At 45.3% G+C, this 23,582-nt stretch overlaps 1 long non-coding RNA gene across 1 annotated transcript; it reads right to left on the bottom strand.

Annotated features, from left to right (window-relative positions):
- Positions 1-21,327, bottom strand: LOC116833947 (uncharacterized). The gene is made up of 4 exons (XR_004375827.2): positions 21,202-21,327; positions 13,052-13,123; positions 6,337-6,548; positions 1-321 (listed from the first exon to the last, which is right to left on the bottom strand). It is a non-coding gene; the product is annotated as an uncharacterized LOC116833947 (long non-coding RNA).
- Positions 21,328-23,582: the final 2,255 nt, after the last annotated feature.

Here is a 23,582-nt window from a genome sequence, read left to right as displayed (position 1 = left end):
TTATATTACCCTAATTTAATTATTTATTAATCAAGTTCTACATCAGCTGTTCCATTATTTTGCCTAGGATCAAAGTCAGGCTGACAGGTCAATAATTACCCAGGTCATTCTGTTTACTCTTCTTAAATGTTGGCACAACATTTGGTTTCTTCCAGTCCTCTGGAACTTCCTCAGTGTTCCAAGACTTAATGAAAAATCAAAATTATTGGTCCAGAGAGCTCCTTGGCCAGCTCTTTTAAAACTCTTGGATGCAAATTTTCTGGACTTGCTGATTTAAAAAGTCTGACCTTAGTAGCTGATGTTTCACATCCTCCTGAGTTACTGTTGAAATTAGAAGTATTTCACCGTCATCATAAACCACGCCTGTGTCATCAAACTTTTTGCCAAGCATAGAACAGAAATATTTATTGAACACCTCTGACTTTTCTGCATTATTTTTGACAATTCTACCATTTCCATCTAGTAATGGAATAATACCATTGCTATGATTTTTGCCCCACTCTCCCAGAAGAGCTTGCTTTGTAAACGAACAAGTGGCTGATAGGTTGTGGTAGCACAGACTAGCTGGATGTACATTTCATAGCCATTCAGTAGCAGTACTCACAATGATCATAACTCAGGATCCAGGTGGGACAGTTAGGAAACACACATATTTTTCCTGTAAAACTTGTTTGAGCCGAAAGACCTCGAGAGACGGCAAACCGGGATGTCATCCTGCCATTTCTACATCCGCTTTTCAGGGTGCAGCCTAAATCATTGTAATGAAAAGGCTCTTCTCTAATTAAAACCTATAAACAATTCAGTTGGGAGCCCCCATGTCAACACGCACGGCTGAGCTGACGTAACTGAAGGGTGCTTTTAAATCGATTTAGTTAAAATGGTACAACAGGCTGTGCGGGAGGACTGCTTTCCATTCCAGCCAGGCAGCGTTGCTTTCACTCAAGCTGGTTAGGAAGCAGTTGAAGAAGGCCTGGTCCTACCCACACAGGTTGCACTGGTTTAATTTAGAACTAGGCTTGGCCACGTTTAATTTTATTTTAAAATAATTTTGGCAGATAATATTGAGCCTTATTTTCGAACATTTTAAAACCATGGCTCTGTCTGTAACTTTCCACTGTGGCAGGACATGAGGGGGAGGGTGCCAGGCAGTGGGAAGGGGGGGCCCGACGATAATTAATGACAGTAGCCACTGAGATCTAAAAAGTGAAAGCTTCATAACCCTTAAACCACAAATTGTCAACATTACGTGGCAAAATGACAAGCCTTAAATCAAACTCCAGTGCCTCGCGAAGCAGCATGTTTCTTACTGCGCCTACCTGGCCATTTGGATGATGAGCATTGGAAATATTTTTGGTCGGTGGGTGAGAGAGTGAAATCAACATTTAACAACATTCATGCATAAAAACAGAATCTTTCCAAGCCTCTTTAAAAGCTGATCTAGTTAAACTGTTGCACCCCTGGCTTTACACATGCCTGGCGACTCAGACTGGATCAGCTTGTGGCAGGTGGAGAGGGAAGGCTGGTCCAGTGGTTAGGGTGTTATCATGGGACTCAGCACAACACCACTGTGTGACCTGGGCAAATCGCTTAGTCTCTTTGTGCCTTAGTTCCCCTTCTGTAACATGGGAGTAGCTTGAGTTGCTCAGATATTATGGGGACGGCAGCTATTGCCATGTGCTAGGGGCACGGCGCTAACCTGATACCTGCCAGGTTTCCAGGAACTGATGCGTGTCCACTTTAAAATCACCCTGTTAGTTAAAGTGGGGCAGGTCTGTGTGCAGAGCAGGCTGACGCTGCTCTTCAGCTGAAAGCAGCGTGTGCCCAGAAAGGTTTGCTGCAGGTTAAGAGAACCAGTGCAGAGCTGTGTGTAGACAGCTCCTTAGAAACCAAACTCAAAGGCTTTAGAGCAATGGACTTGTCCCTGTCCCTGGGAAGGGGGAGGGTTGTTTTGTGTGCGCCTTCGTCGTGTGCTGGACTGACCAGGAGTGATACCCACCAGGGCCAAGAGATCTGTGGTGACCACAGATCACTGCAACTCTGAGGCCAAGCTGGAGTTCTGCAAAGAGCCAGGTCTGCCAAGGAGCAGCTCAGCACAGATTCTCCAGCTTGGTGAGGGGAAGGACCCTCTTTTGCTCCTCTGGCAGAACCTCTGCCTATCGGACCCTTGAATCTTGGCTGTGGTGACTTGCAGGATGTGTTCACACAGTGGGCCACATTCATCCCTTTTGAGCTCTGTGGAATTACACAAGGAGATATTTGGCCAAAGGAGTCTGGCTGTTGGATGGGAGACCCAGTTAGCTGGATAAGACTATCTCTACTGCCTGCTCGTTGATAGTTCTGTGCAATACATAAGATGTGATCCAGAGATCCAGATTTATTGGTGTGCTATGTGGCCCAACAAGCTGGCTGCAGTCCAAATTCTGCAGAATGAGAAATTGATGTCCAGCCGGGAGAGAGAGCCCTTTGCTAATGGCTTGTGAACTTCTCTTGATTTTCCTTATTGCCTGCTAATATCAACTCAAAGTAAATTGCTGAGCGTGTTGGTCGCAGGGAAACAACCCCTTGAAATCAGTTGTTATCACAATTAACAACCAGTTTAGCTTCAGTTCAGGCTGTTAACCATCTAACAGTTAAGTGCTGGTAATGATTGATTCCCCAGCAACTGTGGCTGGGCTGGAGGAGCCAACCTGTGCTGTAAAATCCCATCAGCCAGGGCTTTTTGAAGGCATCTAGCTCAAAAATAAACACTGTAGCTTGGATCTCATGCACTAACATAGCAGTAGGACCCTAAGAGGTCAAGAAGATCACCCCCACCCGCCCATGTAAAGCACAAATCATCTGGGTGCTAGGGTAGGTTTCTACTCTTCCATTAAATCATTAGCCACTGTTTGGGCCCTGTCACTGTATTGGGTATCAGACATTGCAGGAGGACTATGCATTCTGCACCCGCCAGTATGGTCCTTTCTTTGTACCAGTGGGACATCACTGCATTCCAGTGAGGTTGATGGAGATAGCTCCAACCTGGGGCTTTCACTCACGGCAGGAGAACCTACAAGGTTTAGTTTGTCCAATTCGAGGGAGCATCCAGAAGTTCAGCTGCTTCTCCAAAAATATCTGCCCCATTTGGATCTGCAAGGCTGGCTGGGAACTCCTATGAGAAGAGGTTCTCTCGTGAGATTCCATTACTCCCCACAGGCCTGGAAACACAGCGACAACAGGTTTGATGCTGGTATCGTGGTATTTCCACTTCGGGTCTTGTCTGGAACAAGGCAGTGCAGAAGCATCAGCAGAAATGAAAACAAAGAATTATTTAAGCCTAATGAAATGTTGGTCAAATCTCAGACAAGGTTCAGGGTTTGGGGATCAGGCAGAGTTTAGTTTGAGGCTTATGGTCAGTTCTTAATTTTGTTCAAACTTGTTAGCCCCCCCCCCCCCCCCCCAGTGGCTGCAGTGTCTGAGCCTGCATTGTGCACTGCAGACAGGCTGGTTGGGGCTAACACAGTGTTGCTGCTACTTCAAGGGCTTTGCGTGGATGTTTTTCTTACGATCAAAGTGGCTGATTCAAGCTGTAACATGTCCAGGGAGGAGGAAGACAGCCACCTGCTTGGAAAGGCTTTGTAAATACAGAGGACACATGGTCTAGAGGCAGAAATGTCTTGACCTTGTGAAATACATGCCCAGGGATGCTCAGTGACCACCCACATGGGGGCATAGCCGTGGGTAAGGGTCTAGTGGAAAACCTTCAAAATGCCCAAGTGACTAAGGGTACGTCTACACTACAGGATTATTCTGATTTTACATAAACCGGTTTTGTAAAACAGATTATATAAAGTTGAGTGCACGCGGTCACACAAAGCACAATAATTCAGCGGTGTGTGTCCAAGTACCGAGGCTAGCGTCGATTTCTGGAGCGTTGCACTGTGGGTAGCTATTCCGTAGCTATCCCATAGTTCCCACAGTCTCCCCCGCCCATTGAAATTCTGGTTGAGATCCCAATGCATGATGGTGCAAAAACAGTGTCGCGCGTGATTCTGGGTAAGCAACGGCAGGCAATCTTTTTGCGCCCTTTTTCCCTGGATTGCCCTGGCAGACGCCATAGCATGGCAACCATGGAGCCCGTTTTGCCTTTTGTCACTGTCACTGTATGTGTACTGGATGCCGATGACAGAGGCGGTACTGCAGTGCTACACAGCAGCATTCATTTGCCATTGCAAGGTAGCAGAGACGGTTAACAGTTGTTCTGTACTGTCTGCTGTGCCATTGTAAATTGGTGATGAGATGATGATGATCAGTTGTTCTGTACCATCTGCTGCTGTCATGGGTGCTCCTGGCTGGCCTTCGCTGCGGTCAGCCGGGAGCGCAAAGACAAAAATGGGAATGACTCCACGAGTCAATTCCTCCTTTATGGTTTATCTAAAAATAGAGTCAGTCCTGCCTAGTATATGGGACAAGTGTACTAGAGAACCAGTGTATCAGAGAACCAGAGAGCACAGCCCGCTCCGTGTCAGATCCCACAGAAATGATTGAGCTGCATGCCATTCTAGGGGGGTGCCCCTGCAACAACCCCACCCATTTGCTTCCCTGCTCCCCCAACTTTCTGGGCTACCATGGCAGTGTCCCCATTTGTGTGATGAAGTAATAAAGAATGCAGGAATAAGAAACACTGACTTTTTAGTGAGATAAAATGAGGGGGAGGGCAGCCTCCAGCTGCTATGATAGTCCAGGCAGGACATTAAACGGTGGGGAGGAGAGGAGCCCAGCATCCCGCTGCTATGATAGTCCAGGCAGTACAGAATCTTTCTTTAGACATGAAAGGGGGGGGCTGATGGAACTCAGCCCCCAGTTGCTATGATGAGGACGGTTACCAGCCGTTCTGTACCATCTACCAGGGAATGACCGGGAGTCATTCCTATTTTTACCCAGGCGCCCGGCCGACCTCACCTGAGGCCAGCCAGGAGCACTCACGGGCTGATGATGACGAAGGATACCAGTCATATTGTACGTACCATCTGCCACCGGGCGAGGGGAGGGAGGGGAGAGGATGCTGCTATTCATTGCCGCAGCACCGCGTCTACCAGCAGCATGCAGTAGACATAGGGTGACATATAAAAAAGTCAAGAAACGATTTTTTTCCCTTTTCTTTCACGGGGGGGGGGGGGAGTAAATTTGACATATACCCTGAACCACCCCTGGGACAATGTGTTTGACCCTACAGGCATTGGGAGCTCAGCCAAGAATGCAAATGCTTTTCGGAGACTGCGGGGACTGTGGGATAGCTGGAGTCCTCAGTACCCCCTCCCTCCCTCCCATGAGCGTCCATTTGATTCTTTGGCTTTCCGTTACGCTTGTCACACAGCACTGTGCTGTGGACTCTGTATCATAGCCTGGAGATTTTTTCAAATGCTTTTTCATTTCGTCTTCTGTAACGGAGCTCTGATAGAACAGATTTGTCTCCCCATACAGCGATCAGATCCAGTATCTCCCGTACTGGGTCCATGCTGGAGCTCTTTTTGGATTTGGGACTGCATCGCCACCCGTGCTGATCAGAGCTCCACGCTGGGCAAACAGGAAATGAAATTCAAAAGTTCGCGGGGCTTTTTCCTGTCTACCTGGCCAGTGCATCCGAGTTCGGATTGCTGTCCAGAGCAGTCACAATGGTGCACTGTGGGATACCGCCCTGGAGGCCAATACCATCGATTTGCGGCCACACTAACCCTAATCCGATATGGTAATACCGATTTCAGCGCTACTCCTCTCGTGGGGAGGAGTACAGAAACCGGTTTAAAGAGCCCTTTATATCGATATAAAGGGCCTCGTTGTGTGGATTGGTGCAGCGTTAAATCGGTTTAACGCTGCTAAAATCGGTTTAAACGCGTAGTATAGACCAGGCCTTAGGCCCAGGTCACTTCGAGAACTAACTCTAACTCAGTGCTCTTGTTTGAACACCCTCTTGGGGGTGATGTGGTCCGCTCAGACTCAGGCAGTAACAGCCTTGTAGCAGTCCAGCCCGCACACCACCTCTGCATATAATTAGGCAGATTAGACATTCCCTGCATGCAGTATAAATAAGTAAGGGGTGTTTATTATATGTATCTAATGAAAATAACACTGTCCTCTTCATCTAAGGATCTCCAAACATTAAGCTTCCCCATCCCCATGTGCTGGCGTTAGGTAGGTCAGTATTATTCACCCATGTTATAGACTGGGAACTGAAGCACACCGAGGGGAAGTGACTTAGTCAAGATCAGCAGATGAGCCAAGGATTAGAACCCAGCTGTATGGACTCCCAGGCCTAGGAGCAAATCTGCTGTATACCCCGCTCAGTAATTTAGCTACTTGCATTAAATACCCAAGATGTGATCATGTCCAGTACATTTTCAGTGTTGCTCTTTCTTTTTCCGGCTGTCAGCCAAACGCACCCATGCAGGAGGTGGTGAGTGGTGCTTTTCTGCCTCCTGCAGTTGGCTCCTCGCTGGATGGTATTGACCTGCTCAGTAACAAGGTTCCCAGCTTCTAAGGTGGCCTCAACTTGGCTCTGGATCCTTTGCCTCGGGAAGAATGGAAAAGGTCAGTTATAAACAGACCAGGTTGATTTTGCTGTTGGTTTGAGGGCTGGGTTTTTTTTTAAGACATTTTAAACGTTCCCTCATCAGGCGCCTGGCTTTCAGCAGCCGTGACAACAGAACAAAAACCTTAGCAGGGAGTTCAGCAGGGGAAACATACAAACTTTCCAGAGTATTTCCCTGGATCCTTTGCATGATTACTAGTACTTATTGTCTGTATTACAGTGATAACCAGGACTCTGCTGTGCACGGAGCTCGCAGCCTAAATGGACATATGCAGAAAAAGAAAGTAGAATTACTCCCCATTTTCCATATGGGGAAACCGAGGCACAGAATGATTACTTGACTTGCCCTAGGTCACCCAGGGAGTCTTGGAAGGGCTGGGAATGTGAACCAGATCTTTTGAGTCCCATTCCAGTGTCCTTACCACAATGCCATCCTTATTTTTGCATCATCCAAGCCCATGTGTGGTGCCAACTCAGGACTGCTGGACATGGCTTCTCCGGACGGAGTGCTTCGAATTCTGTGGGCTGGCCAGGGAGGGCATTTGAAAGCCATTTGAGATGCTCTTCTCTGTTCCCCCCCGTCACTATCTTTGTGCCGCTTGTCAGTTGTCCACTGCTCTTAGGTGTGACACAGTCAAGGAGTGGTGGGGAATGACAGGGCCTGCCCACCCGGGACAATTCTATCAGGATAAGGGAAGATGTGAATTTAAACTGCTGTAGTTATGCCTCTGTAACTCCCCATGTGAATACTCTTCTTCTGGCAGGTTAAGCTAAGCTGAAAAAAGGCCCTTTTATACCTAAGTGTCCCCACAGAAAGTTGTAGCAGTATAACGATAGCAGTCTAACTATATTGGTATAAAGAACAGGAGTCCTTGTGGCACCTTAGAGACTAACACATTTATTTGGGCATAAGCTTTCGTGGGCTAAAACCCACTTCATCAGATGCATGGAGTGGGAAATACAGTAGGAAGATATATATATACAGAGAACATGAAAAAATGCATGTTGCCATACAACTGTAACAAGACTAATCAATCAGGGTGGGCTATTATCAGCAGGAATAAAAAAATGTTGTTAGTCTCTAAGATGCCAGAAAGACTCCTCGTTCTTTTTGCTGATATAGACTAACACGGCTCCCACTCTGAAACCTACACTGGTACAATCATACTGGTCCAACTCCAGACAGTAAGCTGCGGAGACAAGCCCCTGGAGGCATAAAGGGGGCTGGAGCAGGGTGTGAGCAGGTGGGGCTGCAAACATGAGTTTTATTTGGTGTCAAAATTAAAACAAACAACAAAAAAATTGCTTGGAGACAGTTAAAAATATTGGCCGGTATTGAAGTGATATCATATAATTTAAAAACCAGGTGGCCTCAACGGTGAGATGGGCCTTTCTGATGGGCTAAGCAAAAAATGTCCTCGGAGCAAAGAGCAGAACTTTAAATCTGACCCCTTCGGATGTTGAAGGAAACCTTAGAACTGAACCCATCCTTCTAGTTTTGATTCTGGCTGAGACCCTAAACCAAAAGGAACCTTTTTTCATAGACTCTTGGATGTTAAGGTCAGATAAAGATAAGGATAAGGATAAGGATAAGGATAAGGATAAATTGGGGGTGAGGGGTAGCTCAGTGGTTTGAGCATTAGCCTGCTAAACACAGGGTTGTGAGTTCAATCCTTCAAGGGGCCACTTAAGGATCTGGGGCAAAAATCAGTACTTGGTCTTGCTAGTGAAGGCAGGGGGGTGGACTCCATGACCGCAAGGTCCCTTCCAATTCTAGGAGACTGGTAGAGCTCCTATTATTATATTATCACAGGGCAGCCACGTTAGTCTGTATCCACAAATAAAATGAGGAGTCCAGTGGCCCCTTAAAGACTAACAGATTCATTTGGGCATAAGCTTAGGTCAGATAAGATCAGGATTGTCTAGTCTGATCTTCAGCAAAACACAGGCCAAACAATCTCACCCAATAATTTCTGCATTGAGCCCATAACTTCTGTTTGAGCTACAGCATCTTTGTTAGCAAGACACCTAGCCTGGATTTAATGGTTAATTACCCTCATTGTTAAAAATCTGCATCTCTTTTTGGTCTGAATTTGTCTAGCATCAGATTCCAGCTATTGGATCTTGTTATGCTTTTCCTGCTAGATTAAAGAATCATCTAAATAGATAGAGCTTCCATGTCTCTCACTCTACAGCAGGGTTTCCAGACCTCCAGTTGTTCTCGTAGCTCTTTTCTAAACCGTTTGTAATTTGTCAACATTGTTTTTGAAGTGAGGACACCAGAACTGGACACAGCACCTGGTACTGGAACCTGGGACAGGTTCAGGGAGCGGGTTAGGGTTAGGGTTAGAGTGAGCCCACAGGATCTGTATCTGAGACAGAGCTGCCTCCTACTCCTTTGCCTGTTGAGAATATTACCTGCAAAATCTGAAACATGACTGTAAAACAAAGGGAAATTATCAGTCCAATGGCATTGGACCTCATTGTGAAACACACCGGAGTCTAGATTCTAGACGGAGCTGAGATCTGGCCATTAAAATATTTGGTTTATAACGACTGGGGCCAGGTTTTGCTCTCAGTTTCACTGGTGTAAATCCATGGAAACTCCTTTGGCTTCAATGGAATTGGTCTGAATTTACACCAGTTTAAATGAGAGCAGAATGTGGCTTAAACTGAGGTGCAAGCAATATTTGCAAGATTCCCCCATCCAAAATAACCACGGTCAGAGCAGGACTCATCTATGCTGTAGAGTCAAAGGATTCAGCAGCATCGGCCCTCTGTAGAGCTGAACTCTTACCTTCCAACTACCTCCCCGGTAGCTGAGCTAGCAGAGACGGGGAGTGCCATGAAGAGGGCGAGGAGAGAGGGGAAGCTTTCTGAGACAGTGCCTATTATTTATTATAGGTTTGTACAGCACCTGGCACAATATGAACCGACCTGATTCCAGCCTTTTGCTGCCACCAGGATAGAAATGTTAAATAACAATAGAATCCCTTTCATGGTAACCCCCATGATGCGGAGGAACACTGAGTAGGCCCAAAGTGGGCAGCCCCTGGAGGAAGCTGGTAGCGGACACCAGGGCCGGCTTTAGGAAGTGTGGGGCCTGATTCGAACAGTTTCGATGGGGCCCCGGCAGGGATGACTTAAAAAAAACAAACGTAAAAAGACGTGGGGCTTGTAGTCAACGGGCGGCGCTCTGAGTCTTCGGCGGCAGGTCCTTCACTTGCTCCGGGTCTTCAGTGACATTAAAGAACCCACTGCCAAAGAGCCACTGAAGACTCGGAGCGGGTGAAGTACCCGCCGCCGAAATGCCACCGAAGACCTGGAGCGCCGCCGGGTGAGTAAAAATTAAAAAGGCGCCTCTAGCCAGGGAAGGGATTCTTGGCCACTAGCCCCCCACTCTGGGCAGCCATGCCACTGGGCACGGGGCCCTCTTAGGTGCGGGGCCCGATTTGGGGGACTTGGTGGAATTGGCCTAAAGCCAGCCCTGGCTGACACACCATGAGGTCTCGTGTCATGGAGCACAGAGATGTGTCCTCACTTCACTCCCACTCAGACAGATCATTACTGGGCGCTGACAAATTCACCACCTCTCTCCCCCAACAGAGTCACGATTTCACCTTGCACTTGACACCAGCCCAGAGGGATTACTGGTGCTTGAGGACTGTATCCAGAAAAGCGGCTCTTGTGTTCCAGCCAAGTTCCTCTCAGCCAACGGTAAGAGAAGAGAGTTTTACCATCCGAAGCCTGAAGGCCAACCAGTGTAGATGGCTCCTTCATGGTCATGGTAGGAACAGGGGATGCTTTGGGTTCTCGAACACCAGCAGCAGGTATAGTGGAATTAATATACCATTTACAGTACTGCCGACCCTAGCATTCAAAAGTCATGAGTCAGCCTCCCTCTCCTCCAACCTCCCAAATCACAAGTTGGCTCAAAAATCATGAGATATTAGAAATAATTAATCCTGGGATTATCTGATTTGTTTTGTTTTTTAACTCTTCAGTTTTCACATTTATAAGCTTTTCTCAGCAATTATGAAGGTGAGAAACTTACTAAAAAAAAAAAAGCCACCTGGGATTTTCAGCTAATCACATGACTCCAGGAGCTGGAGTTTTCAGAAAAAAACACCAGCTATCATGAACTCGCAATGAAATTGCGATATTTGGCACCACTGCATTTCTTTTGCATGTGTCATGGTAACGGTTGATGTGAAAGCATCCCAGAAGTCTCCCATTCTGATGACAGGGGAGCAAACACAGGCAATCAGGGAAGGTGACAGAGCTAGCGATAGTCAAACCTCGAATTTCACTGAGTTCTCATTGGAATCAGATAAGCTGCCGAAAGATTCCTTACCTGCTGTCACAGCTTACTAGGGCTGGGAGGGGAAAAGGTTGACCATAAGGGTCTTTAGTAGAGCACATTGCACTTAGAATGAGCAGTCCTGGGGAGAGAGAGAAAACCTAGCACTAAAAATTCACAGGGAATCACATGGGGGATTTACAATCTCCTGACACCTCAGGTTTCCAGAGGTGACAAACTTCCAGCCTTTGCTGTTATCTCTTCAGAGGAGTCTTACTCAGGCAAATGACGCCTTGACATGGGCAAGCTATTCCAGGGTTATTCTGTTGGGTGGTGCTGGCTGCCTGCTCTTAACTGCCAATCCATTCCATCTCAGAGATGGTGAGTGAGGGGATCTCTGAATAGATCCAAATTCAGCTCTTCTGGTATAAATACAGAGTTACTTTGCTGACCAGAGAGGAGTTACACTGGTGTGACTGGTTTCAGAGGGGTCGCCGTGTTAGTCTGTATCAGCAAAAAGAACGAGGAGTCCTTGTCTCTAAGGTGCCACCAGGACTCCTCGTTCTTTTTACTGGTGTGATTGAGATCAGAATCTGTCCCATAGTCTGTAAGGAGCTCTGGGGCCCTTCAAGCTGGGAGATGCTAAATAACCCTAAGGCGTTATCATTACTTGTCTTTTACTGTGAAAATCTCTGCTTGCGCTAGTTTATTCTGGAGAAGTCATGGTCACACTGCAACAGTAAAACCAGTTAACAAAGAACTGAGAGCCCAGCCCACTGAAGTCAATGGTAACTTGTGTGGATCCTAACTGAACACGCTATTCAAAAGGACTAGCTAGAGCGGGACTCTTTAACAGAGCTCAGCCTTAGTCTACAAGACGAGCTGGCAGGGAAGAAGCTTGGAAAAGAGATGACTAAGGGGGGATAAGATAGAGGTCTGTAAAATCGTGACTGGTGTGGAGAAAGTAAATAAGGAAGTGTTATTTACTCCTTATAACACAAAAATTAGGGGCCATCAAATGAAATTGATAGGCAGCAGGTTTAAAACAAACAAAAGGAAGTATTTCTTCACCCAACGCACAGTCAACCTGTGGATCTCTTAGCCAGAGGATGTTGTGAAGGCAAAGACTATAACAGGGTTCAAAAAAGAACTAGATAAATTCATGGAGGGCAGGTCCGTCAATGGCTATTAGCCCGTATGGGCAGGGATGGTGTCCCTAGCCTCTGTTTGCCAGAAGCTGGGAATGGGCAACAGGGGATGGCTCACTTGATGATTCCCTGTTCTGTTCACTCCCTCTGGGGCACCTGGCACTGGCCAGTCGGCAGACAGGATACTGGGCTAGATGGACCTTTGGTCTGACCCAGTCTGGCCATTCTTATGTTCTTAATGGGCTGATATTACAGGATCAGAATGCTGGGCTCTGCTGGAATCCAGAATTAGAAGTGAACCACATTCCCATCACAGAAGGGAAGAAGTCTCCTTCCTGAGCTACTTGAGCGCAGGTCCGAATTCCAAACGCTGCTGAGAAAGAATATGACCTTGCCAGAACCAGCTCCCCCTGTTTAAAGCCCCGATTTCTCACTGCTGCAAGAAACACTGAAATGACCAATAACAACAGTAAATCTGCTGAGGAAATGCTTTGAATTTACTCTTCCCCGTGGTCTCTGGTTTGAGAAACCATTGGTGCAATAACAATCTCCAGATGCAGGGATTAAAGGTCAGGAAGAAGTTGCAGCATGATAAAAATCACAGAAATTAGACACAGAAAGTCCCTGGTCAGCACGTGATTATTCCCTGTATCTTCTGCTGGGCTTTGTCCGGTCTACTCAAGCATTAGCTCTTGCAGCTCTTCTCTAGTAGACTGCGCTATTGTCACAAACTGTTCCCTCTCATTTAGCCTACATTTTCCTTTGCTCAGTTTCATCTGATCATTTTTGGTTATATACACCCTTATACACCCTCACCAATTCTCCTCCTTTCTTGGGGCATATACATCTGACATGCACATTGACAATTATACTTCCTCTCTCCTCATCAGAACCAGCACTTGCCAGCATTCATGTTTGGGTCTTTCCATCTTTCCTCGTAAGTCAGTTGATCTTAGGCTAGTATGATCTTTGGGTGGCAGAATCTTCTCTGAGTGCTGGGAGAGATTGTGAAGAAATAGGGATGTGGCAACTCACTTTCAACCCAAGCAGCCTTCTTTGAGATCTCTTATTTGTGCACCCGGGTGACTCTCATTGAGGATTACATGCCTGAATGAAGAGAAAAATAGACTTCTTCATAATAGGTATATCTCCATATATTATTTATCTCATAGAGCTGGAAGGGACCCTGAAAGGTCATAGAGTCCATCCCCCTGCCTTCACTAGCAGGACCAAGTACTGATTTTGCCCTAGATCCCTGGGTGGCCCTCTCAAGGATTGAGCTCACAACCCTGGGTTTAGCAGGCCAATGCTCAAGCCACTGAGCTATCCCCTCAATTCTTTGAGAATTTGTATTCCTGAGCTATCCCTCCCCCTGAGCTATCCCTCCCTCTGAATTCTTTGAGGATTTATATCCCTCATTCACAAAGAAACCTGGGAGGGAAAACTAGCATTTTAAAGGGACATTGCTACACAGCTTAGGCTCAACTTTGAATTTAAACCTTAAAATGGTGAGGACCTATGGGAGTGGTGTATTCTAGGGAATCAGAGCAGAGGATTTGGGAATAATTCTCTGGCTCTGGCATTGGCTCACAGCGTGACCATGGGCAAATCCACTACAATGTCTGTGCCTCCGATTTCCCATCTGTAAGATTAGGATAATGATGCTGAACCCACTTCACAGGGAGGTATTATGAGGCTTAATTAATATACATTTCCAAGGACCTTTGAAAACTTCAGATGAAAAGGTGATATCAAACAAAGTATTAATATTATTCGTATTTATCAACTGGTAGAGAACAGCCTTGGGGTTATAAATATTTTTAAAAATATTCCACCAATGCCTCTGAGAAAACGAGAAAACCAAAAAAGGAAATAGCCGTAGTTTGCTGACGGTCTCACCAGTATTTTGTGCTCTGCACCAGCAGAGGGAGCACAAGCTCATTAGCAATCCTTAACCCCAGAGATGTGCTGATACCAAGCTGGTGACAAGCCAGGAAACAAAGGATCCAGAGCCAAGTTGAGGCCACCTTAGAAGCTGGGAACCTTGTTACTGAGCCACCCACTCACAAGTGATGGGGCAAACACAATTGTGATATTGAAACTACGACTGTATGGCAAACCAGAAGGCACGCAGGAATGAAATCTGATACATCACTAGGAGGTCCTACATGTAACTGAAATGACCAGCTGCCTAGAGACTCTGAGAAGCCATGACATCTGAAGAGCAATGGCTGGAGAGAGTGGAGATCTATCAGAGGATGTATTTATCTCTTAGTGAACAGGTTCTGCTTTGAAAAATGTAGCAAAGTCATGACACGCTGGATAAAATGAAACTTCATGTGCTTTCTTCAGGCAGCAATTGGTCACCTGTGCATCTGCTTTAATGGAACATTTGTCGTTTTCATCCTCCCTTTGGGAACATTTATACAATACTCAACAACAACAAAAAAATTACCTGGATGCCAAATCTTTGTCCTTTTCCCTTTTGCACTAGCCCCTCACTTTGAAGCAAAGATGACAGTTGAAATTGGACTCAGCCCCGTCTCACCTCACATGGACCACAGGACAGTGGTCAGATGGCAAGGCTTTGTAGTTGCTATAGATGGAGCACTGTGGGTCTCATCCAAAGCCCTCTAAAGCCAATGGGGGTCTTCTATTGACTTCAATGGGCTTTAGATCAGGTCCTATCTTGATGCACGGGGCACTCAGCTAGAATGGAGGAGCAGGAAATTCACTAAATAGGCTATCTCAGAGGTCACTGTCATTAAGCTTTTTCTGCTAACAAGAAGACAGGAAGCCTGGCAGAAACTTCTCCAAAGGCCAAACTGGAGGCTCAGTCCTGAAAGCTTTCACCTTGCAAGTAATCCCATTGCAACCAAGGGCTACTCACATGAATAAGGACTATGTGTGCAAACCAGGATTGAAGGATTGGGCGACTGAGTGTTTAACTGTTTACTTAGGGCCTGATTCAAAGACCAATGAAGTCAACTGAAAGGCACCCAGTGACTCGAAGGGGCTTCGGCTCAGGCCCATACAGAGCCTACTCATTTAAGAATTTGCATAACAAAATGGGCAGCTAGGATTCAAGGACATGAAACTCAGGCCATGGTCTGTGCAAAGCAGCAGACGGGTAATTTCCAAACGAACTTTTGAAGGGAAGGTTAAATTTCTCCAAGATAAGAGAGCTAGAGTGAGCTGGAATGCATCACTGACCCCCCCACCACCCCACACCCACCTCCCAAGCTCATCCCCATGATAACAGCTGTTGTGTTGGAAACCTAATGCTGATGAAAGAGTTAAAGGCTGGCTGATGGGCGATATCGGTGACATACCTCTGAATTGAGCATGCTCCTGGAGTGAGACTGCGGACTGGTGTTACTCAATGAATAGAGGCCACTCCAAGGGAGTTTTTCCTTGAATAGAATGGGGTCAGGGAGCCGCTTTGGGGAACAATGGTTGCCACCGGCTAGCTGAATTTCTTACAATCACACACCATACCCCCTGATCAAATAGCTCCTTTGTCAGCCTGATATAAAAACATGTCATACAATGATGATCTGGAAGAATGACATGAGCTTGCCTTTCAAAGAGATCAGAAGGGCTTGTTGTGCACAAAAAGAGCCCCCATCAGAGTCAAGAAAGGGAAAAATGGAGAATCCAGGGGGTGAATGGAAACAAACAGCAATAACAACAACAACAGAAAAGGCGGCGAGTTGGAAACCTGGGTCTGGTTTGTTTCACAGCAGCACAGCACGATCTCATTGAATCTCTTTCGGTATTAACGGGGATGTCAGATTGTGCTGCCATTGGGCTTCCATTGTCAATCTGCACTGGGACAGAAGAAATTGCTGGATGGGAAAAGGTCACTTGGCCCAATGAACCTACCCCCCTCCCCAAAGTATCTCAACACCATCTCCCGGCTTTCCCACTGTATCCCTCTCTCCTCTGTCTTCCTAACAATGTCTAGCTGCTGCCTTTATGTTATGTTCATAGTTCTGCGTGCCGCTGTGGCCACTCTTGCCCATCTGCTTGTTATGACTTTGAGAACGAATCCTTCCCACCCAAATCCCTTTTTATCTTCCAGGTTTTATTTCTTAGATTGTGTCTCCTGGTTTCAACCTTCTCTCACCAGCATCTGCAGGCATAATCTAGATGTTTTGCAGGAGAAGGCTCTTCTCCCCTGACAATCTCCCAAAACATACAGGAAAGGAGCTCTTCACAGACCTCGTAAGGCAGAGCATTCCAGTGATGTCTAGCACAACGGTCCCACACTAGGGCATTTACATGCATTATGGACAATATTTTGCAAGCTAGCAGAGCTTTGAAGGCCTGAAGAGAGAGGCTGGAATTTCCAGCTGGGCTCAGCACCCTCAGTCAGGGTCAGACTTTCAGACCAGCTCAGTGCAGTGATAGCATGTCAGCGGCCAAGGTCTTGGGAAAATCTGGCTCCAACTGCAAGTGCTGCGCACTTGAAAAATTGGCCCCGGGTCAGTTTAAAACTTGATCCTGTCTCTCTTTTTATGATTTTTTCTATTTTCTGCCATTTTAAAAGACAACCTAGGAAATTCCACACAAATGCTGTGTTAAAAGATCATTAAGTATGTTCGGGTAAGCCCTGCAATCAGGAAATGCACTCTGCTCTCATGTGTGTATGCATTAGGATAGCTTTCTATGATCACATGCTATTTCTCCTTCTATACAATATATTCTCAAACCATTTTTCTACAGCCTTAGTATTCTTGCAGTATTCTGCACTACTCTGTATACACGCAGTACAGCCTCATAAACTCATTTATAAGAAAAGTATACAGCAAACCGTTGACAGAATATACTGCATATTAAATACAAACAACAGGAAAAGATAATTGCTGGCATATATAAGCCATCTAAAATTGCTGCTAAATTATCTTAGTAGTTAAAGCCCTTAGCCTTTTCTTTCCATCTGGAAGTCTCCACTGCTGTACTGTCATAGACCAATTGTCCCTTTAAGGGGAGTCAGGACCTCGCCTGCCCATGACAGCTCTCTGAAGACCCACCTGGTTGTCCCAGGGGCTTGTTCTGTAGAAGAGCAACTGCAACCTATAAAACGGCTGCCTGAGCTTGGTACTGCTAGGAGGCAGGTGCCTCTGAGGAGAAGATGTTTGGAGGGCAATGGCAACCCCAGAGCGAGAGTGTTCCACAGGAAGGAACTGGGGAGGGCTCCAGAGAGAGAGAGACTGTTCCCGTGGTGGAGAGGGCAGAAGTTTCCTGAAGAGAAGGAACTAGAGGCTGTTTTCCAAGGGAAGGGAGCAGGGGCAGCCTAGAAGCCCTGGCCTCAGATGAGGGTCTTGGGCTGAGTGCCCCGTGGCTAAAAGACCAAGCAGTTAGTTAGACTGACCCTGAGAGACTGGATTTCCCAAGAGGGGCCTGAAGAACTGGTTTTGCTTGTGCGTATGTTACTTTGTTGTTAATAAATGAGCCCCTCTGAGGGGGATGCTTGTTAATGCACAGAAGGTCTGTTTTGGACTTGTCTAGCCTGGAGTGAGGGAACGCCTAAGGCAGGGCTTGCCTGCAGCGCCATGCCTGAGTGCTAGGAGGGCCACAGCTGGAGGTGGAGTGGCCAGATGTGCAAAACTAGCGTCATAATTAACCACCTTCACTCCTGAAACGTCTCCGCAAGGCTGTGCTGCTGGTTGGGAACCAACAGATAATGTCCAGGACACTGGCAGACTTATTCAAACATGCAAGAGACCTTAGTTAAAATGTGTTAAGTGGTTAAAGTTTTGACAAGAAAACTGTTGTCCGTAAGAAAGAGTGTGTCTGAAGTGGTATAAAAAACTGGGTTCTGTCTTATTTGTGAAATCCAATGGGACCGTGCAGCCGAAGATTCTATCACAGGGAATAAGCATAAGGGCCTAAAGTCTGAACTGCAATCCAGGCCCAGTTTCCAGAGGTGCTGCGTACTCACTAGCACTCCCCATCTTCAGGACTGGGTTTTATGGTGGTGCTTTTTGGCCTATCAAGCTCTAAAAGGCTTGGGACCTGCTTTCCTGGGAGACATCTCTCTCCCTGAGCCAGACAGCCACAGCTGTGGTCAGTGGAGGAGCTTGAGCTCAAACTACCTGGATTTACAAAAGAGGAAGCTGCTGGCATGACATCATCTGTGAGGGCTCCTGAATGTTGCAGCTCTGCCCCCCACCTTGGTTGGAGCAGCTGCTGCCTTTCATCTTGGGACCAGGGTTTTTTTTTGGTGGGGGTGGGGGGGGAAGAGATGGGGACTAACTGGAGACGGTGCAGCATTTTAAACTTTCAAGCTGTAAGTGTTCTGTGGATTTAGCTGGTTATTTGATTAGGGGTTTGGAATGGGTCCCATATGAGGAGAGATTAAAGAGGCTAGGACTTTTCAGCTGGGAAAAGAGAAGAGTAAGGGGGGATATGATAGAAGTATATAAAGTCATGAGTGATGTGGAGCAAGTGAATAAGGAAAAGTTATTTACTTGTTCCCATAATATAAGAACTAGGGGCCACCAAATGAAATTCATGGACAGCAGGTTTAAAACAAATAAAAGGAAGCTCTTCTTTATACAGCACACAGTCAACTTGTGGAACTCCTTGCCTGAGGAGGTTGTGAAGGCTAGGACTATAACAGGGTTTAAAAGAGAACTAGATAAATTCGTGGAGAATATGCCCATTAATGGCTATTAGCCAGGATGGGTAAGGAATGATGTCCATAGCCCCTGTTTGTCAGAGGGTGGAGATGGATGGCAGGAGAGAGATCACTTGATCATTACCTGTTAGGTTCACGCCCTCTAGGGCACCTGGCATTGGTCACTGTTGGCGGACAGGATACTGGTTTGGATGGACCTTCGGTCTGACCCAGTACGGCCATTCTTATGTTCATTTACGTTATATAGTTAGGTGTGGCTGCTGGATTTATAAAAGAAGTGGTAGAGATCCGCAAGGCTGGGGGTAAGCACTTTTAATATTTTCTTCTAAATTAAAAGAAATAATTGTATATATCTAAAAATCCCACTGTCGTCTTGTCATTAGGGCTAGAATAGTATTTCAGTGCTGCGGGCATGTGCACACATCTCATCTCTGGCTCAGATCCTCAGCAGGTGTCAAGGGCTTGGTTCTGTTGACTGCAACGGAATTGTGCCAATTTACACCCGCTGAGGATATCTGCCTGTAAATCTATATTCCATTGTAAAAGAAAAAAGAAAATCTACGCTAAGAAAACACAAAGTTTGCCCAGTTAAGCACTCAAAAGAATCAGGAGACAACAAAGTTAAGGTTGCATATGCAACCTTAATGCTGTTCCGTTGTGAGGATGCAATAGGATATATCCCTTAATTCTATGACCGCATATAATTATTTCCACAGGACCAGGCCTCATGTAGTCCACCACATGGACTGTGCTTAACCATGCTTGTTCAAACTTCCAAAAACCTTATTTTATTCTATTGTTCTATTGTTGCATTCGTAACTGTGGTATTGGATCAAGACTGGAAAAATTCATATTGAAAACTTTAGAAAGTTAGAAGGAATTGCAAAAAGGATCTTAGAAGGGAAACACTTGGACTTCAACAATAATAAGAATATTTCTCAGGATATATAGCTACACAGATCAGACACAGATGTTTGTGTGTACTTCTGTTCAATCTGGTCTCAGTGACAGTAATACAATGGATGGCTGATACAATGTTTTAATATTAGAACAAAAGCACATATTTTTCTGGGTGATGTGACCATTAGAAATATCTAAAATGACACAGGAGAATTGATCAAAGATTCTGCAGATTGTTAGCCCTGCTCAATGGGCATTTTAAACTGAGGAGGAACCTGAATCCCATGAAAAGGACACTGTGTTTTTACAAAAAACAGAAACTACTGGTCACTTGATTGCTATGGGGATGTAACTAAACTGGGCTTTCTTAAGGCAGAGGGCACGATCTAAGAAACAAAAAAAGACATGAGGGAGGGAGAGCGCGAGAGAGCTGAATTGATTTCAGTCTGTTCAGGTCTAGCTGGAAAACACAATGCAACGAAATGGCCCCTTAGTCAGCAAGCTGCTTTTCCTAGGTTTTTCCCAGGGTTTGAAGTGGAGCGGGAGGGATAGTGTTAGAAAAAACAAGAGAGACAAGGCAGTAGGAATGGTGGAGAGATGAGAAACATAGCTTGGAAGGGTGCAAAGTAGCCGGTTTCTTCTGATGAGGGGAAAACTTTGATGTCAGTGTCTCTGATTTTAAAGGGGGAGTGTCAGGTTAAGGCTCAAAGGCCCTGCTGTTTGAACCCTGGCTCTGCTTGTGCTCATGCAAGTCCGCCTGTGCACACACCCGCATGTACACTTTACATGCGTGAACAACTGTGGGCAAATCCATTGGACCAGTGGGTCTCGCACATTAGGGTTCTACGACTTGCATGGCCAGGTATTTGAATAAACATGTGCAGGTGTCAGTACTGGCAAGTCCGGGTTGCAATCACATGCGCACCAGCACAGACTGGGTTTTGGCCCTATTGAAAAGTTGGGTTATTTTTGCCTTTTAGAAGTACTTTGGTACTAAAACAACCTCAAGACTCTCAATCTCTCTGTAAAGTGGTAAATTTTGTCATATTCTGTAGCTGGGGAAAGTGAGACAGTGAAAGGCAATGTGACTTGCCCAAGGTCATGCAATACTCACACCAATGTCAGGGTTCAGAACAGATTCCCGTTCTCCTGCAGTAACCAGTAGGCAACGTGTGCTCTGGATTATGAGGCATTCTGCACTTGATGTTTGTTTTGAATTTCTAACTGCATTTTTATGTAATTCAAATAATTCAGAGAAACTATCAACAGTGAATCCATTGCAATCACAGAGCAAAGCTAAAAGCACAGGGCCAAATTTATCACTGATGTAACCTGACCGATTTCATCAGAGTTGTTCCAGGGGAAATTGGCCTAAAGTTTTTTCCTCTAGTTCCGCATTCCAAAGAACAGAAAGACTTTTGCACTCAAGGTGGAGCTCTGAGAGCTCTATCTCTGCTGGGTGGCACAGCTGATCTCGCAGGAGTTCTCATCCAAATATTGCATCAAGCACTCTAACATGCGGGCAAAAGAGAAAATGTATCTAAGGGTTATGTGGGGTTTAAGATCAGATACAAATGTTACTTGAAAGATTCCTGAGCCATATAACCTTATGTTTTGGCTGAACCACAAGCATACTCACATGGGGTAGTGCACACATCCTGGAGAAAGATAGACAGGGAATCAGTTTGCTTGCAGCTGACAGAACTTCTTTATCAGATGGAGAGGTTTTGACTTGAGACTTTGAGATGTTGGCGTTTTCCTTCCCAATTCTTGTTTCTATTTAAATAGATCAATTCAAAGTGAAAGGCCTTTTTTTGTGGCAGGTGGGCTGGAAAAGGGGGTTTAATTGCTCTTTATTCCTGGATTTATAATCCAACACGCTGTACACAAGTTTTGTCACAGAACTGTGTGACCTGCCCGCCTCTCATCCATACATTGTCCAGCAGATGTTAAAGCTCTCAAGGATGTTTGCAGTTCCAAAGGAAAACATTCTTTATTTTGGGATGTGGGATTTTTTTTACTGATCTAAACAAACAGACCAAAAGTAGTCTTTCCAAAGGAGAGGTGGGACTTGCATAATCCTAAGAAACCCATGTAAATGAGGATCTGAGTCCCCTCTTCTGGCCCATAAACTATGTATGCAATTATTTGTGCCTGTAGCTTATGGTTATCACAAAACTGGAAGCTAGGCTAGTCCCATTTAAAAATCAAGTGCATTGGCTTTAGATTTTTATCTACATATATTTATTATAACGATTGAGCACTAGTTAGTATTTACAGTAACACTGAAGGGCCCTGAACAGAATAGGGATCCCATTGTACTAGACTCTGCAGAGACACATCGAAATACATTGTCCCTGCCCCAAGACGCTTACAATCTTGCAGCTGGATCTGCTAGCATGGACCAATGCACACATGCAGGATTGGGGCCTAACAAAACAATTGTCATGGGGAGGGATACAATTCATTCTATACTATTTTTATATATGCATTATAGACATTTTCATTTACTTAGAAATACAAGACAACACAGTTCTCCCTAGCTGACTCTCAAATGATCTTTTCAGATGGTTTTCATGGAAGAGGTTGGTCTTTAGGAGAGTTTTGGAGGAGAGGATAGTGCCCTTAGAGATCAGCAGGGGATAAATTGAGAATTGCACCAAAATGTTGGTTTCCAACACTGCATAAGCTCCTATTGCTTATATAGGTATCTGTGTCACATTCGCCCTACAAACCAAATCGCTGCTGATTCTAGGTCCGAATAATAAGAAACACCAGAACTAGCCAAAATAAGTAGCAGTAAAAGAGCTGCAGCCTTTTGGTGAAAAAAGTCCAGTTTACAAGAAAGGAATGTCTCTGAAGTGTTCCTTTGACTAGTACCATCTTCTACAATAAGGAGAAGCAAGCCTAGAAACTTGGGCAACCCTGGTTCTGTGAATTTCTAATTGCTGAAGACTAAAGCTTTGGAGTGTACCTATGACATATGTGAGGAGTGGGGTGACAGTCCCTAGAAACAACATCTCACTGAACTGAGTCCTGAGTATGCTCCCAAAGAAGCCAATAGGCGTTTTATCACTGACTCCAACAGACTCCAAGTGGGAAAGAAAAAACCCTAAAATATGTTTGTAGGTAGCCCCTAGAAGACACAAGACTCAAAAACATTCCTTTTGGAGATCAAGAGTGACCAGCCTTTGAAGCCTGGAGGGTTGGGGAGTTTCTCAATCTGTGTGCAGCAATCATACTGCACCAGTAGAAATCTAGCATTTGGAATTGAAAAGTGTTTTAAATTGAATCATTCAGAATCCCACAGCTGTCTGGTGAGTGACAACCTTATGCAGCTGAGGGGGGTCGGGTTGCAGGAGTGAGTTACTTTGCGAAAACAGTTAATTTAAACTTTTTTCTAAATAGACACTTCTGATAATTCTTTGAAAAACAAAGTTAATAAATAAATAAAAGCAGGTGATTGACTTCAAGAAAATAGCAAATTAACAAAACAAACCAATAACAAAATCAGAATCCAAAGTAAAGGAATGACTGCAGCTTTGGCACTTAATGCATAATTATCATTCCAATACATTAGTAATAAATGAACTGTCAAGGCCAAATCTGAAAAAAAGGGGAAGATGCAGTTTTACTGACTGCAGCTGAAGATATACTTTTATTACACTGCAGCGTTGCCAAGACAGAGCTTTTGGAAGCTTTGCTGTTAGGTTTCATTGACCAAAACATTTGGGTTTTTTAATTAAAAAAAACAACCCTATTCAACCAGTTCCGCTACTGAGGCCAATATATAAGTATTGCCTGTGTATGGCAAGTGGAAAATGAAATTGACCATCACCCTAACATCACTATGAGCTAAGTGTAGCGCAAAAAGTAACCAAACATCATCCAGGATGACAGAAAAGTTAAATTTGTCAAATTCTTTCTCTTTCGATAACCTATTAGTATAAAGGGCCCCATCCTGGAAATGTGCAATAGCTGTGAGACGTGATAATTCCCCTCAGCTCCCACTGACGGCTC

Source organism: Chelonoidis abingdonii, chromosome 16, assembly GCF_003597395.2.
Source record: "Chelonoidis abingdonii isolate Lonesome George chromosome 16, CheloAbing_2.0, whole genome shotgun sequence".
NCBI lineage: Eukaryota > Metazoa > Chordata > Testudines > Testudinidae > Chelonoidis > Chelonoidis abingdonii.
The sequence above is the reverse complement of the archived record's forward strand: the minus strand, read 5'-3'. Positions and strand labels throughout refer to the sequence as shown.